At 42.3% G+C, this 14,937-nt stretch overlaps 1 protein-coding gene across 15 annotated transcripts in view; it reads left to right on the top strand.

Moving 5' to 3' along the window:
• The window catches only part of foxp1.S (forkhead box P1 S homeolog), a 629,350-nt gene that overhangs the window by 411,967 nt on the left and 202,446 nt on the right, over nt 1-14,937 (top strand). The window lies entirely within an intron of this gene.

Here is a 14,937-nt window from a genome sequence, read left to right on the forward strand (position 1 = left end):
GTTTATATAAACAAGCTGCTGTGTAGCCATGGGGGCAGTCATTCAAGCACAGGATACACAGTAGATAACAGATAAACACCACTGTATTGGACAGGGTTTATCTGTTATCTGCTATGTAACCTGTGCCTTTTTTTCCAGCTTGAATGTCTTTCTGAAGCAAACACACAGCTTTTACCAGTGCATGCTTACAGTATATGATATGTTAATTACTTTAAAACGCTTTAATTTTTTGGTGTTACTGTTTCTTTAAAAACCTGGTGCATCTTAGTTACACCACATTTTCACCCAGGCCATGACTGATCCACCACCAGACACTCCCAATCGCATACAGGCCACACCCTCAACCTCACTTTCTGCTCTGCCTGTTTTGCAGGATTTGGGATGCATTTCAATGGGGGGCAGGTAAGTAAAATTAGGGTGAACATTTTCACAGTGGGCGAATATGCTGTTAATGTTGGTGACAGCATGAGAGCGGGGAAAATTAAAGGGATTATGTCATGATTTTTATGGTATCGTTTTTATTTCTAAATGACACTGTTTACACTGCAAATAATTCACTCTACCATGTAAAATTTAATTCCTAATCCAACAAGTGTTTTTTTTTTTAGTTGTAATATTGGTGTGTAGGTGCATCTCAAGTCATTTTGCCTGGTCATGTGCTTTCAGAAAGAGTCAGCACTTTAGGAGAGAAATGCTTTCTGGCAGGCTGTTGTTTCTCCTACTCAATGTAACTGAATGTGTCTCAGTGGGACCTGGATTTTACTATTGAGTGTTGTTCTTAGATCTACCAGGCAGCTGTTATCTTGTGTTAGGGAGCTGTTATCTGGTTACCTTCCCATTGTTCTGCTGTTAGACTGCTGGGGGGAAAAGGAGGGGGTGATACCACTCCAAATTGCAGTACAGCAGTAAAGATTGACTGAAGATTATCAGAGCACAAGTCACATGACTGGGGTACCTGGGAAACTGACAATGTCTAGCCCCATGTCAGATTTCAAAATTCAATATAAAACAATCTGTTTTCTCTTTTGAAAAACAGATTTCAGCTTGAAAGTCTGCTGGAGCAGCACTATTAACTGATGCATTTTGAAAAAAAACATATTTTCTCATGACAGTATCCCTTTAAGGATATATCCTAAAATAATGGTGAGTTGACATGTCTTAGGAAAATGTAAAATCTCCAGAATTCACTCAATGTATCTAAATGCACCCTAATCCCTTATAGCAGGGGTCGCCAACCTTTTTTTTTTTTTACCCATGAGCAACATTGGAATGTAAATAGAGTTGGGGAACAACACAAGCATGAAAAATGTTCCTGGTTGGTGCAACTAAGTGCAGTGAATGGCCATTTAGTAGCCCCTATAGGGACTGGCAGCTACAGGAGCTCTGTTTGGCAGTACAGCTGGTTATTATGCAACTGAAACTTGTCTCCAAGCCTGGAATTAAAAAATAATCACCTTCTTTGAGGCCACTGGGAGCAACATCTAAAGGTGGCCATAGACATAACAATTACGAACTGTCTTGGAAAAGATCTTTCAGGAAAGATAGTTTGTTTCAATACACACGTGTAGAGCTGAATCGTCAGATATACAGGTAGATATACAGGTAGAAACAATAGAATTCTACCTGTATCTGACGATTCAGCACTACCAGTGGCCGATGTTTGGGTCCCTTCAAAGGCACCCGATCAAAATTTTCCGTCCAGCCCGATCGACGAGCCGACCGATATCCAAGTCTTCTGCGGATATCGATTGGCTCTTTTCCCACCATACATACGAAAATTAGTTTCGTACAATATTATCTGTGTGTCTATGGCCAGCTTAAGGGGTTGGTGAGCTTGCGAGCCACTGATTGGGGACCACTGCCTTATAGTAAGAAGCCAAAGCTAACGCTCTCTTTGCACAACCCTAAAATCAGTCGATTAGCTCCGGTGCCAAAGAAACTGCAAAGCTGATAGTTGGGGGTTGAATAATTAATACAAATGAATTGTTAAGACAGCCAGAGCCTGATTTTCTAGCAGAACTTGGGCCTTTGGAAGCATGCACAGTAACAGAGCTTGGTGCACGACCAGAACCGGGTACCTTTAATCAGGACCGCTCTCAGAAATCACAGGGCCCCATACGACAAAATTTCCTGGGCCCCCTGGGCTGCACTCACCGCAAGCCCCACCTACAGGTCCGCCCTCCCCACCCCACAGGTCCGCCCCCCACCACACAGTAAAAAAAACAAAAAAAATATTGGTGGCTAGGGTTCCCACATGTTAATAAAAAATAAAAACATATTGGTGGTCAGGGCCCCCCATAAAAAAAACATTTGTGACCAGTGCCCCCCCCTTAAAAAATATTGGTGGCCAGGCCCCCCCACATTATAAGAAAATTGGTGGCCAGGGCCCCTTAAAAGTCCATGCCTTCCCGAAGTCAGCAGCTCTCAGAAAGATGGGGGTCCCGGCTAATCAAGTAAGTGTGGCGTGGCCGGGCCCCCCTTACCCTCGGGGCCCCCTACAACTCTCCCGCCTGTCCCCCCCGATGGCTGCCCTGCCTTCAATACAATGTCGTCTGAAGAATCTGCAGGGTAAAAGCAGGTAACGGAGCCGGCGAGCAGCAAATGCACTAGTAGTGTATTGAAAGTCACTTCCATTTCTTATTTATAAGAAATTCTTCTGGATAATTCTCTGGATAATAGATGACAACGCTCATTCAGCCCTGCACTTCAAAGCCCCTCGTCGGGCATGGATGACAGAGCTGGGACATGGGACACAAAGGTACTCACAACAAGACAGAGAAAATGCCTGGTACTGGATTGCATTTGTTAGCATGCTGTCTTCTGATATCGCTCCCCCGAGGGCCCGGGGAATATGTGCTGCGAGAGCAATGATTTAACATCTGAAAATGGGACTTAAAGAGTTTTCTGTCTTGTAATGATGCGAGAGAAGCTTCTAAACAGAACCTGGGGACCTCGTGTCTCGCGCTCATCTTTACCCCCTCCCAGCGTGTGCCTGAGGGGGAGCTAATGCCGGGCCAACAGGGGCCCCTGGCTACAGCAGGGTTAAGGTTGCAATAATTCAGTACTTATAAGTGCACTCTGACAGCACTCCTTGCCTCTTTCCCCTTGTCCAGGGAATGAACTCTCTCTGCAGCCATTTCTCAGGTTTATTAAAGGGGGACCGTTGTCAGAATAAAAAGCATTTACATTTGCCTAAAAACAATGTGTAATATTGTATAAACGGAAACAAAAAAATATTCTTTCACATTGGAGAAAGTCATTGTAACTTTTTAAAGGGGGACTATCGTGAAAAGGAACATTTAATATGAGCTTGATCATGCTGAAATAATAAACATTCTAAATACAATCAATAAAAAATTCTGTACTGTTTCTGAAATAATCAAGTTTATCTTCACTATTCCTCTCTCAGCATCTGTTTCTCCTCATTCTGTTTTCATTCAGGAGTTGGGTGTCAGATGAATGATCCAATATATCTTATAGGGGGCTCCTTTTGCCTAGAAGATGTATTAGAGCTCACTCTATTAAATCACCAGACATCATGTCTCTCTACATGCAGAATTTCTGCAAAAGGCAGTTATTTTGTTAGATTTTGTTTGTACTGGAATCATTTATTTGAGTGAGCTCTAATACATCTGCTAGGAAACGAACCCCCCCAATAAGATATAAAGATATCTAACAGTAGCGTCACTGGTGCGTGACGCGCAGCCGGGCCCCGTCCCCCTCCATACGGCCGCATTTTCGGGGGGGTCCTGAGGGGGTGCGGGCCCTGGCCCGCTCGCACCCCCTGCTCCTCCGGTAGTTCCGCCACTGAGATCTAACTGTCAATGAATATCTGACACCCAACTGCTGCATGAAGACGGAATGAAGAGAAACAGATGCTGACAGAGGAATAGTGAAGATAAACTTGATTATTTCAGAAACAATGCAGAATTTTTAATTGATTGTATTTACAAAGTTTCTTACTTCATTATGAGGAAGCTTATATGAAATATTCATTTTTGCGATAGTTCCCCTTTAAGTTTTCATGGAGGAATCCTTTTTAGACAGTCCAGAGATTCTTTCAGTTTCCTTTCTGGCAACAACACTTACTTTAATACCGGGTTACTACATATGGAATATGACTGGGGGCAGCTGGGAAATTGACAAAATGTCTAGCCCCATGTCAGATTTCAAAATTGAATATAAAAAAATCTGTTTGCTCTTTTGAGAAATGGATTTCAGTGCGGAATTCTGCTGGAGCAGCACTATTATCTGATATGTTTTGAAAAAACAGGTTTTCCCATGACAGTATCCCTTTAATTGTATTTAATGCTGTATACTATATTGGTCTCTATAAATTCCATTGTAAAAAAGGAAATTGATTAGCATTTATAGCTTGAAATACTGGGGTCCAGACCAAGGCACTACATGCTGCTGTGCTTCTGTGGGTTTCCCTTTAGGTACCCGGATTTCCTCCTTTACTCCAACGCATTCTCCAAGCAGGCAGGTTAAATTATACCGGATATAGAGAGTGTGTGTTTGTGATAGATTTCATTTGAAGATATCATGGTCTGCACTGAGTTTCGGGCAAATATCCCAAAAAAAAGATTTTAAGCAATTTCACGAAAAATTCAAGCTTTTTAGGCATGATCTTTTTTTTTTCTTCAAAAACCCGAATTTTTCCAGTTTTTTTCCAAACCAATTTTATTGAGTTTTTTTCAATAATAAATAAGGTCAAATCGTGGGTTCTAGTTTGGTCTGACTTTTTTTTTTTACTTAAAAAAACAGAAAAAAATTCAGATTTTGATAAATAAGCCCGCAGGTGTTAATATACATTCTGCCTTGTCCAGGGATGATCTGACGACAGAGATGCTTAATCTCGTCTAGTTATCGGCAAATCAGATTAGATGAAGGCTCGTTACATCGCCTGCAGTCATCAGCGGGTTAAAACGTGTAATACGGCAGGAGATGGGAAATTGCTATTTATCTTTCATTTCTGCTATGATTAATGACCCAATTTTGCTTCCCCCAAAACAGTGTAAATATAAATGTGGCTGCAGAGAAATAGCTCTTTTTACTAAGTATTCAGAATTAATTGCCTCTTAACCTCTCCTTCCCCTGCACCCTTTATTCACACTCGGCTGATTATGAAGCTGTAAATTCTGACTGGCTTCATCCTCTGATTACCTCTTCCACGTACAGATGTTAAATTAGTGTTAAGAATAAATTTATACCCTGGATCCATCTTATTGTCTTAACTAAGTGTGATAACATAGCTGGCAAAATCGCACACAATGACATGGAATTCTTACCCTTCCTTCTTCTTTTTTTTCTTTTTTGAGAACAGATTTAGACAATTTCAGTAATAAGATGAAAATATGCCTTAAATCGCAAAAAATATGTTTTGCTTCTGGGGGGGGGGAGAAAAAACTCTCAAATAATGGCCCCGGGTATTTAGCACAACACGCTTCATGTATTTGAATTTGCTCAATCTAAAAAGCCTCTCAGGCTTAATAAGTGTTTATTTTATATCTATTTGTCCATAAGTGCTGGACCCTGCTGCCTCCGCTTAATGGTTAGCGGTGAGAATGGGCCTCGTTTTTAGGCACATCTCAGGAATGATAGCAATTATTGCCAATGATCAATCCACTATGGATGGTCCTAAATAATGGGTGAAACTTGCAAAAACTAAAAAGGTTTAGGACATTATTAATCCGCTCATTTCTTGAACCTTTCTACATCCTTCAAGCTACCACTGAATGACCAAGATGAGTACAAGACCAAATTAATGGATGAACAGTAGGGCCCATTGCACCTGGGGCAGATTTACTAAAGCGTTAAGTGGCCGTCACTAGAAATTTGCCAGAAATCCAATCCGCAGGGACATCGCCAATTTACTAACTTGCACAGAGGACGATTTCCTAGTGAAAGAGACGGTGGCTAGCATAGTTTCGCGCCCTATCGCCAGGCGAATTTTTGCTCAGGCAAATGATCATTAATCGGCAAATTCACTAAAGGGCAAATGTTATAGAATGTTACCTCTTTTGGCAGAGTTTCTTCGCCAACCTAGACCTGTTGAACTGATTAGTGATGGGCGAATAAATTTGCCTGGTGCGAATTTGTGGCAAATCTCCGCATTTCGCTGCCAGCGAATAGATTCCCGAAACTACCGCAAAAATTGGCCAGCATAAAAAAATTTTGGACGCCCATTGACTTTAACACTGGCATCAAAATTTACGTGAGTGACTTTTCGGGTGTGCGTCCAAAATTGACGCGAATTTCACAAAGTTTTCGCGAATTTTTGGGGAGAAATTTGCCCATCACTGGAACTGATCAGATGAAGCTATATCCTTCTCAAGCTTATGTCAGTGACATCATATCCTGTATGCCGGAAAGTCATAAAAGTTCTAAAAAAACGCTGACGTTTTTTCTTATTTTAAAGCGGGATTGTCTTTAAAAGTTCTAACTATTAAAAATGTTTGTGTTAACATTTTTTTTCCAACCATTTGAGGGTCATGGTACAATGGGGAAGCCTGCCTTTGCTAACTACTGGTGGGTCTGAATCAACAGAACTCAAATAGACCCTGTGTGTTAGGAGACCCTGGATTGAAATATATAATGAATAGGGATGTAGCGAACGTCGGAAAAAAAGTTCGCGAACATATTCGCGAACTTGCGCAAAAATGCGAGCGGTTCGCGAACCCCATAGACTTCAATGGGAAGGCGAACTTTAACATCTAGAAAAGACATTTCTGGCCAGAAAAATGATTTTAAAGTTGTTTAAAGGGTGCAACGACCTGGACAGTGGCATGCCAGAGGGGATCAAGGGCAAAAATGTATCTGAAAAATCTGCCTGTGTGTGCTTGGAAGAGATAGTGTAGGGGGAGAGCTGTTAGTGATTTCAGGGACAGATGATAGTAAGTTTGCTGGCTAGTAATCTGCTTGATACTGCTCTGTATTGGAGGGACAGAAGTCTGCAGGGATTTGAGGGACATTTTAGCTTAGGTAGCTTTGCTGGCTAGTAATCTACTGTTCTCTTTAAACAACTGCCATACGTTGACCTTGTAGGCATTGTTTGCCCAGTTTTTTTGGACGCAGCCACTGAAGCACAGTTGCCAGAAAAAATATGCCATATAAATGCTGAAAATAGTCATTTTTCGCCATACGTTGACCTTGTAGACATTGTTTGCCCAGTTTTTTGGACGCAGCCACTGAAGCACAGTTGCCAGAAAAAATATGCCATATAAATGCTGAAAATAGTAATTTTTCGCCATACGTTGACCTTGTAGACATTGTTTGCCCAGTTTTTTTGGTTGCAGCCACTGAAGCACAGTTGCCAGAAAAAATATGCCACATAAATGCTGAAAATAGTCATTTTTTGCCATATACGTTGAGTCAACGTATGGCAAAAAATGACTATTTTCAGCATTTATATGGCATATTTTTTCTGGCCTCTGTGCTTCAGTGGCTGTGGCCAAAAAAACTGGGCAAACAATGCCTACAAGGTCAACGTATACACTACTACAGCGGTGGATACGGATTACGTAAAATATATGAATGCTGCTTGAAAAAAAGTAACTCAAGTGGTTTTTCTAGAGACGATAATATTATCAATATTTAGACAAAATGTGAACAAGGTCACACAGCTCGATGGCGGGTTGAAGAAAACAGTGTGCAAATAATGCCTACAAGGTCAACGTATACACTACTACAGCGGTGGATACGGATTACGTAAAATATATGAATGCTGCTTGAAAAAAAGTAACTCAAGTGGTTTTTCTAGAGACGATAATATTATCAATATTTAGACAAAATGTGAACAAGCTCACACAGCTCGATGGCGGGTTGAAGAAAACACTGTGCAAATAATGCCTACAAGGCCAACGTATACACTACTACAGCGGTGGATACGGATTACGTAAAATATATGAATGCTGCTTGAAAAAAGTGACTCCGGTGTTTTTTCTGGAGACGGTAATATTATGGATATTTAGACAGAATGTGAACAAGGTCACACAGCTCGATGGCGGGTTGAAGAAAACAGTGTGCAAATAATGCCTACAAGGCCAACGTATACACTACTACAGCGGTGGATACGGATTACGTAAAATATATGAATGCTGCTTGAAAAAAGTGACTCCGGTGTTTTTTCTGGAGACGGTAATATCATGGATATTTAGACAGAATGTGAACAAGGTCACACAGCTCGATGGCGGGTTGAAGAAAACAGTGTGCAAATAATGCCTACAAGGCCAACGTATACACTACTACAGCGGTGGATACGGATTACGTAAAATATATTATGGCTGCTTGAAAAAAGTGACTCCGGTGTTTTTTCTGGAGACGGTAATATTATGGATATTTAGACAGAATGTGAACAAGGTCACACAGCTCGATGGCGGGTTGAAGAAAACAGTGTGCAAATAATGCCTACAGGGCAAATAATGCCTAAAAGGTCAACTTATACACTACTACAGCAGTAGTAAAATAAAAAAAAGTAAAATAAAAAAAAATGAATATTAAAAAAAAAAAATTAAAGTTGGTGCTGCTGAACTACTAGGAGCAGCAGATTAGCACACCAGTCCCACTCCCCAACACTGCTAGACTAATAGCACTGGGCTCTTATAGTAGTAGTAGTAGTAGTAGTAGTAAAACAACAAAAAAATAAATAAAAGCAGTCCTTACAAGGACTACTGTTATTGCAGCAGTCAGCAGATGAGATCAGAAGCAGGACAGCTGCCCACTGCAGCTACATACAGAGCACTGCAGTAGAAGGTAGATTACTAGCCAGCAAAGCTACCTAAGCTTAAATGTCCCTCAAACCCCTGCAGACTTCTGTCCCTCCAATAACAGAGCAGTATCAAAACGATTACTAGCCAGCAAACTTTCAACTGTCCCTGAAATCACTAACAGGCAGCAGCTCTCTCCCTACACTATCTCTTCAGCACACACAGGCAGAGTGAAAAAACGCTGCAGGGCTTCGGTTTTTATAGGGAAGGGGAGTGGTCCAGGGGAGAGCTTCCTGATTGGCTGCCATGTACCTGCTGGTCTGGGGTGAGAGGGCAAAAAAAAGCGCCAACAATGGCGAACCCAAAATGAACTTCCGGCGAGCGCGAACACCCGATGTTCGCGCGAACAAGTTCGCCGGCGAACAGTTCGCGACATCTCTAATAATGAATGCTAATAAAACTAGAGCATGAACATACATGGACAGGTATAAGATCCCAACTTGGCAGCTCTTGGGACCTTTTTGATAGCCTGCTTAACCAATATTTATCCAAAAATCAACCAGATATTTATTGAGCAAGTTAGAAAATCCCATCTGACAAGGAGCACATTAGCTCGCTGATGATGTTGTCTCCCAATGGGCCTGCAATTGACCCCCAGTGACCTTTATAATTGAGTGAATCTAACATGTATGCCCAGCTATTAGACTAGCATCTGCAATAGATGGCTAACTGGAAAAAGGTCAAAATAAATAAATTCTCTACCAATCAGCTGCTTGTTGTAGCAGCAGCCATATCTTGAGATGAAAAGCATTGGGTTGAGGGCAGGGAGGAATATGAAAGAGGACACCATTGGTGAGGGAAGGACAGAGTGTTTTAGAGAGGAACACCATAATGTGTGTTAGTGGCACTGAAAGGAACCATTTCAGAACTGGACTGGAGCTAGTGGTTGACCGGTTAAGCATGTTTATAGGGTGCAGTTTGTGGGGGAACCACCAACTGACAGACTGATGAACATGAGGTGAAGTGAGGAATGAGGACATGACAGTGGGTAGGGAGCTACCATAACACCAAGGGGCAGATTTACTAAAGGGCGAAGAGGCCGTCACTAGTGAAAATTCTCCAGAAATCTCTTCCATAGGGACATCGCCAATTTAAAGGTGTAGACGAGAATTTGCTTGTGAAAGAGACCCTCGATAGCGCAGCTTCGAGCCCTAAAGTGCGAATTTTACACCTTAGACCTGGCGAACTGATAAGATGAAGCTACATCCTCCTCAATCTTATGTCACTGACCTTCATATCATAACATTTTTGTGTTAATATTTTTTTCCTAACCATTTGAGGGACATGCCACGTTCGTTAAGGTGGGCTCATGTCTAGGACATTACAGGATCTCTTGTATCTTTATTTTGCTTCCTTGGACATGTGTAATAATAAGTGGCCACTTCAAGCATCTGCACCAACATCTCTAATAAAGACATACATATGACCTATATGTACCTGTCCTATTCAAAATTGATCTAAGCGTAAGAGTACTAACGAAATTTCGCTAGGCAGAAATGAACGCTAGCAAAAAATGCTCGCACTGCCAAATTAATGCTAGCGAAACATCACCAGCACTCAGCTGCTGAGATGCAATTTTGCATTTTAGTGAATTAGCGTAGTGGTAACGAAGTTACGCCTGGCGAAGTGTGGCGGAGCGTTCGCTGGCGAAAATTCGCCCATTAGTGGATTTGCTCCCGAATGTGAGGTTGGTTATGGGTGCAAGTCTGTAGGTGGCGGCATACCAGGCAACTGGGCCAAGATATGGCTACTTTACATGTACAAAATACAAATAAACACATTTTTTCCCCCAATATAATTTCCCTATTGAACATTTACTTGTATTTTTTCCTATAAAACTGCTGGCATTTATAAACTGAACACTAAATATGCTCTGCTAGCCTTCAGCACAAAGAAATCAACTTCAATCCGTGTTTGGGCAGAGTGAGGATGAGCCGCGTTTCTGGAGCAGGAACACAAGCCTTTGAGACTAGTAACTGTTTTGTGCATTAGGCGCTCCCGGGAGGTTGCAGAAAACTATCATGTCCCTGCATGACATGCGAATGTGAAATCTACCAGAAAAGAAATATTTATGACCATTTTACGCTTGATTAGACTTGGATGACATCTGTTAGAAGACAGGGACTGGACAAAGAGAGAGATGCTCCAGGGCAAATGTTAACAGAATTGTTTAGATGACGCCGGGCTCCTCTTACTGCCAGGCGCAACATGGAAATTGTGTTAGGTAAAGTGCAGCCGAGAGGGATGTGAATATGGCGTGCCCTGGCAAATAAAAAAAAAAAAAAAACTGCCCATACCTGTAGGAAATGTATGCGTCAGTGTTTATTTTTTTAATTATCCTTGGAAGTGTTTTTTTTTTCTATTAAAAAAAAAATATTTGTAACCTTAATTAAAAGATGTTTGTGTAAATCCTAGAAGTTGCGGCTATCTGCTGCCTACTCACAATCCCACTTTAGCAATATGATGAATCCCAAGCAATTTGAGGGACGACAATGTCCATCGTGTGGAAGGGAAGGTCCATGCATAGAAGCTCATTGTTTATATCATTGCTCTCTTCACCTTTACATTGTGATGATGGGCTACAAACTGTTCTTACCTTGTACAATTCTACTCTTTGTACGCTCTAGTCTTGCTTATCACTGGCTACATATGGACACAGAGAGCTAAAAAGCTGTTCCAGAAGGTGCTCACATACCAATGATTTATGCCTCAAAAATAATCATCAAATCATAATGTTGGAAGTCACCTTGGAATTCCATGATCCATGTACAAGCACTCAGCCTGAGGTCTCATGCCTTTACACATACACAGAACTACTTATAGACGTGGATCGCAAAGCTGTTCCCTGAGGGGACCAGGAGCAGTGGCAGGCCCAGCCTGAAGAGTAAAGGTGGCCATACACGGAGAGATCCGCTCGTTTGGCCAAACGAGCGGATCTCTCCCTGATATGCCCACCTTGAGGTGGGCAATACCGGGCTGATCCGATAGTGGGCCCTAGGGCCCAACGATTGTATCCTAACGGTGGTTTTACGGGCGGTCAGATCGTGGGACCGCATCAACGAATCCGACGGGATTTTTAGTCCCATCCGATCGAGATCTGGCCGACTTTTGGCCAGATCTCGATCGGGGAAGCCCCCATACACGGGCCAATAAGCTGCCGACTCGGTCTGTCGGCAGCTTTCATCGGCCAGTGTATGGCCACCTTAGATTTTGGGGCAATGGCCTCTACTTGATCAGTGATCCCCAACCAGTGGCTCATGTGTAACATGTTGCTCACCAACCCCATGGATGTTGCTCCCAATGGCCTCAAAGCAGGTGATTATTTTTGAATTCCAGGCTTGGAGGCAAGTTTTGGTAAAACCAGGTGCACTGCCAGAGACTCCCAGTCCACATAGGCACTACCAACTGGCCAACCACAGAACTTATTGTACACCTCCCAGGAACAATTTTCACATTTGCGTTGCTCTCCAACATACACAAAATTCCTTATATCAGTGGATCCCAAGCTGGTCCCCCGAGGGGACCGGGAGCAATTGGAAGCAGGCCCAGCCTGAAGAGTAATATTTGGGGGCAATGGCCAACCACATTGATGCCAATGTTATATATAGGGAAGAAACATAAAAATATAGGAAGGCCGGTATTTTTTTCCAGAAAAGGTGGCAACCCCACCACTACTAGATCAGTGATCCCCAACCAGTGACTCATAAGTAACAAGTTGCTCGTCAACCCCATGGATGTTGCTCCCAATGGCCTCAAAGCAGGTGCTTATTTTTTTTGAATTCCAGGCTTGGAGGCAAGTTCTGGTTGCATAATAAACCAGGTGCAATGCCAGAGCCTCCCAGTCCACATACAGTAGGTACTACCAAATGGCCAACCATTAGGGTTGCCAACTGGCCGGTATTTTACTGGCCCGGCCAGTATTTTACCGGCCTGGTCGGTAAAAATTTTGCGTGATGCCAATGTTATATTTAGGGAAGAAACATAAAAATATAGGAAGGCCGGTATTTTGTGCAGAAAAGGTGGCAACCCTACCAACCACAGAACTTATTTTCCACTTTCCAGGAACAATGTTCACTTTTGCGTTGCTCATCAACTCTTTTTACATCTGTATGCGGCTTAAAAAAGTTGGGGACCCCCGTTCTAGATGCACCTAGCACCCACTTGAAGGCCAGTTAATCTCCCACTGTTAGGAATTAGTCATACCTCATACATGTACAATATACCCATGGCTCGTCAGTCTATTTTAAGGATTAGCTATTGTACAAAGCTGGGTGAGAACATTCACGCTCTAATAAGCAAAAATGTCATGTGTATATTGATGTGCAAGGGGAGTGTCCCACATAACATGGGTAAAAAGTGACTTTCACACCAGATCTCAAAAGGAGGGGCCCTGGGATCTCAGCAAAATTACAGGATTTGCAGTAAAACAAATAGCCAGAGGGCTACAGATTGGAAATGACTCAATGGGACCCTATGATGCTTTGGGTACAAGGATGAAATAAACAGGCCCTGAATGTGCAGCCAGAGCTTTGTCATGGTTTGGGATCTGCACCCAGGCATATTGGTAGATTACACAGTGTGGGTTTTATGTTGTGTGATATAGTTCATCTGTGTTTGTCTTGTTAAAACAGCGCTAAGGCCAGTGATCATGCTCCATATACTGTATACACCCTCCAAACCAATTCATTCCCTCCATGATATCCACGTATTTCTCGCAGTCCCACGTGGTTCGTTGGCGTTTGTATTTATTTATCCGAGTTGCCAAAGCCTCCGCTGATGGAAATTCCAAGGTAGATAAGCATCGTGCCGGATTTCTGCAACCGTTCATCCCAACAAATATGCGGAATTCTTAGCTGGTAATGATGTGTGTGATTGCAAAGAAACTTCCATTATCTTGTACAACATAAATTTATGCTCGTGTTGACTTCAAGTGGGTGCAAATCATCATATCCAACTGTCATCTCTTACTGTGGGATTCTGCCGTTTACACTTAAGCTTGTTTAATGGAGAATGTTTCTTTTTTTAACTTTCTCTTGGGCTTTGCATTTGCAGATATTTTATATACCCACAGGTCATCAAGGATCTTGGCTTATCTTACCTTACTTTTGTATTAATACCATTGTAATCAGGCAGGATGGTCTACATTCCTGCTGAATTGTGCTTAGTACAGGGAATACCTATGCTGCCATAGTTTTATGGGATCTCTCTGTACAGACTATGAGCAAACTTAGGGGACTGTTCCTGCTGAATTGTGCTTAGTACAGGGGAATACCTATGCTGCCATAGTTTTATGGGATCTCTCTGTACAGACTATGAGCAAACTTAGGGGCTGTTCCTGCTGAATTGTGCTTAGTACAGGGGAATACCTATGCTGCCATAGTTTTATGGGATCTCTCTGTACAGACTATTAGCAAACTTAGGGGACTGTTCCTGCTGAATTGTGCTTAGTACAGGGAATGCCTATGCTGCCATAGTTTTATGGGATCTCTCTGTACAGACTATGAGCAAATTTAGGGGACTGTTCCTGCTGAATTGTTCTTAGTACAGGGAATACCTATGCTGCCATAGTTTTATGGGATTTCTCTGTACAGACTATGAGCAAACTTAGGGACTGTTCCTGCTGAATTGTGCTTAGTACAGGGGAATACCTATGCTGCCATAGTTTTATGGGATCTCTCTGTACAGACTATGAGCAAACTTAGGGGACTGTTCCTGCTGAATTGTGCTTAGTACAGGGGAATATCTATGCTGCCATAGTTTTATGGGATCTCTCTGTACAGACTATGAGCAAACTTAGGGGGCTGTTCCTGCTGAATTGTGCTTAGTACAGGGGAATATCTATGCTGCCATAGTTTTATGGGATTTCTCTGTACAGACTATGAGCAAATTTAGGGGACTGTTCCTGCTGAATTGTGCTTAGTACAGGGGAATATCTATGCTGCCATAGTTTTATGGGATCTCTCTGTACAGACTATGAGCAAACTTAGGGGGCTGTTCCTGCTGAATTGTGCTTAGTACAGGGGAATACCTATGCTGCCATAGTTTTATAGCATCTCTCAAGGAAATTCTCAGAAGCTATGGCTGCTCTGCAGGGAGTTGCCATACATAGCATAAAAAAGGGTCTTTATTAAAGAGAAAATGTGTACGGAGCAACTCTATCGGTGCACAA

Source organism: Xenopus laevis, chromosome 4S, assembly GCF_017654675.1.
Source record: "Xenopus laevis strain J_2021 chromosome 4S, Xenopus_laevis_v10.1, whole genome shotgun sequence".
Taxonomy (NCBI): Eukaryota; Metazoa; Chordata; class Amphibia; order Anura; family Pipidae; genus Xenopus; species Xenopus laevis.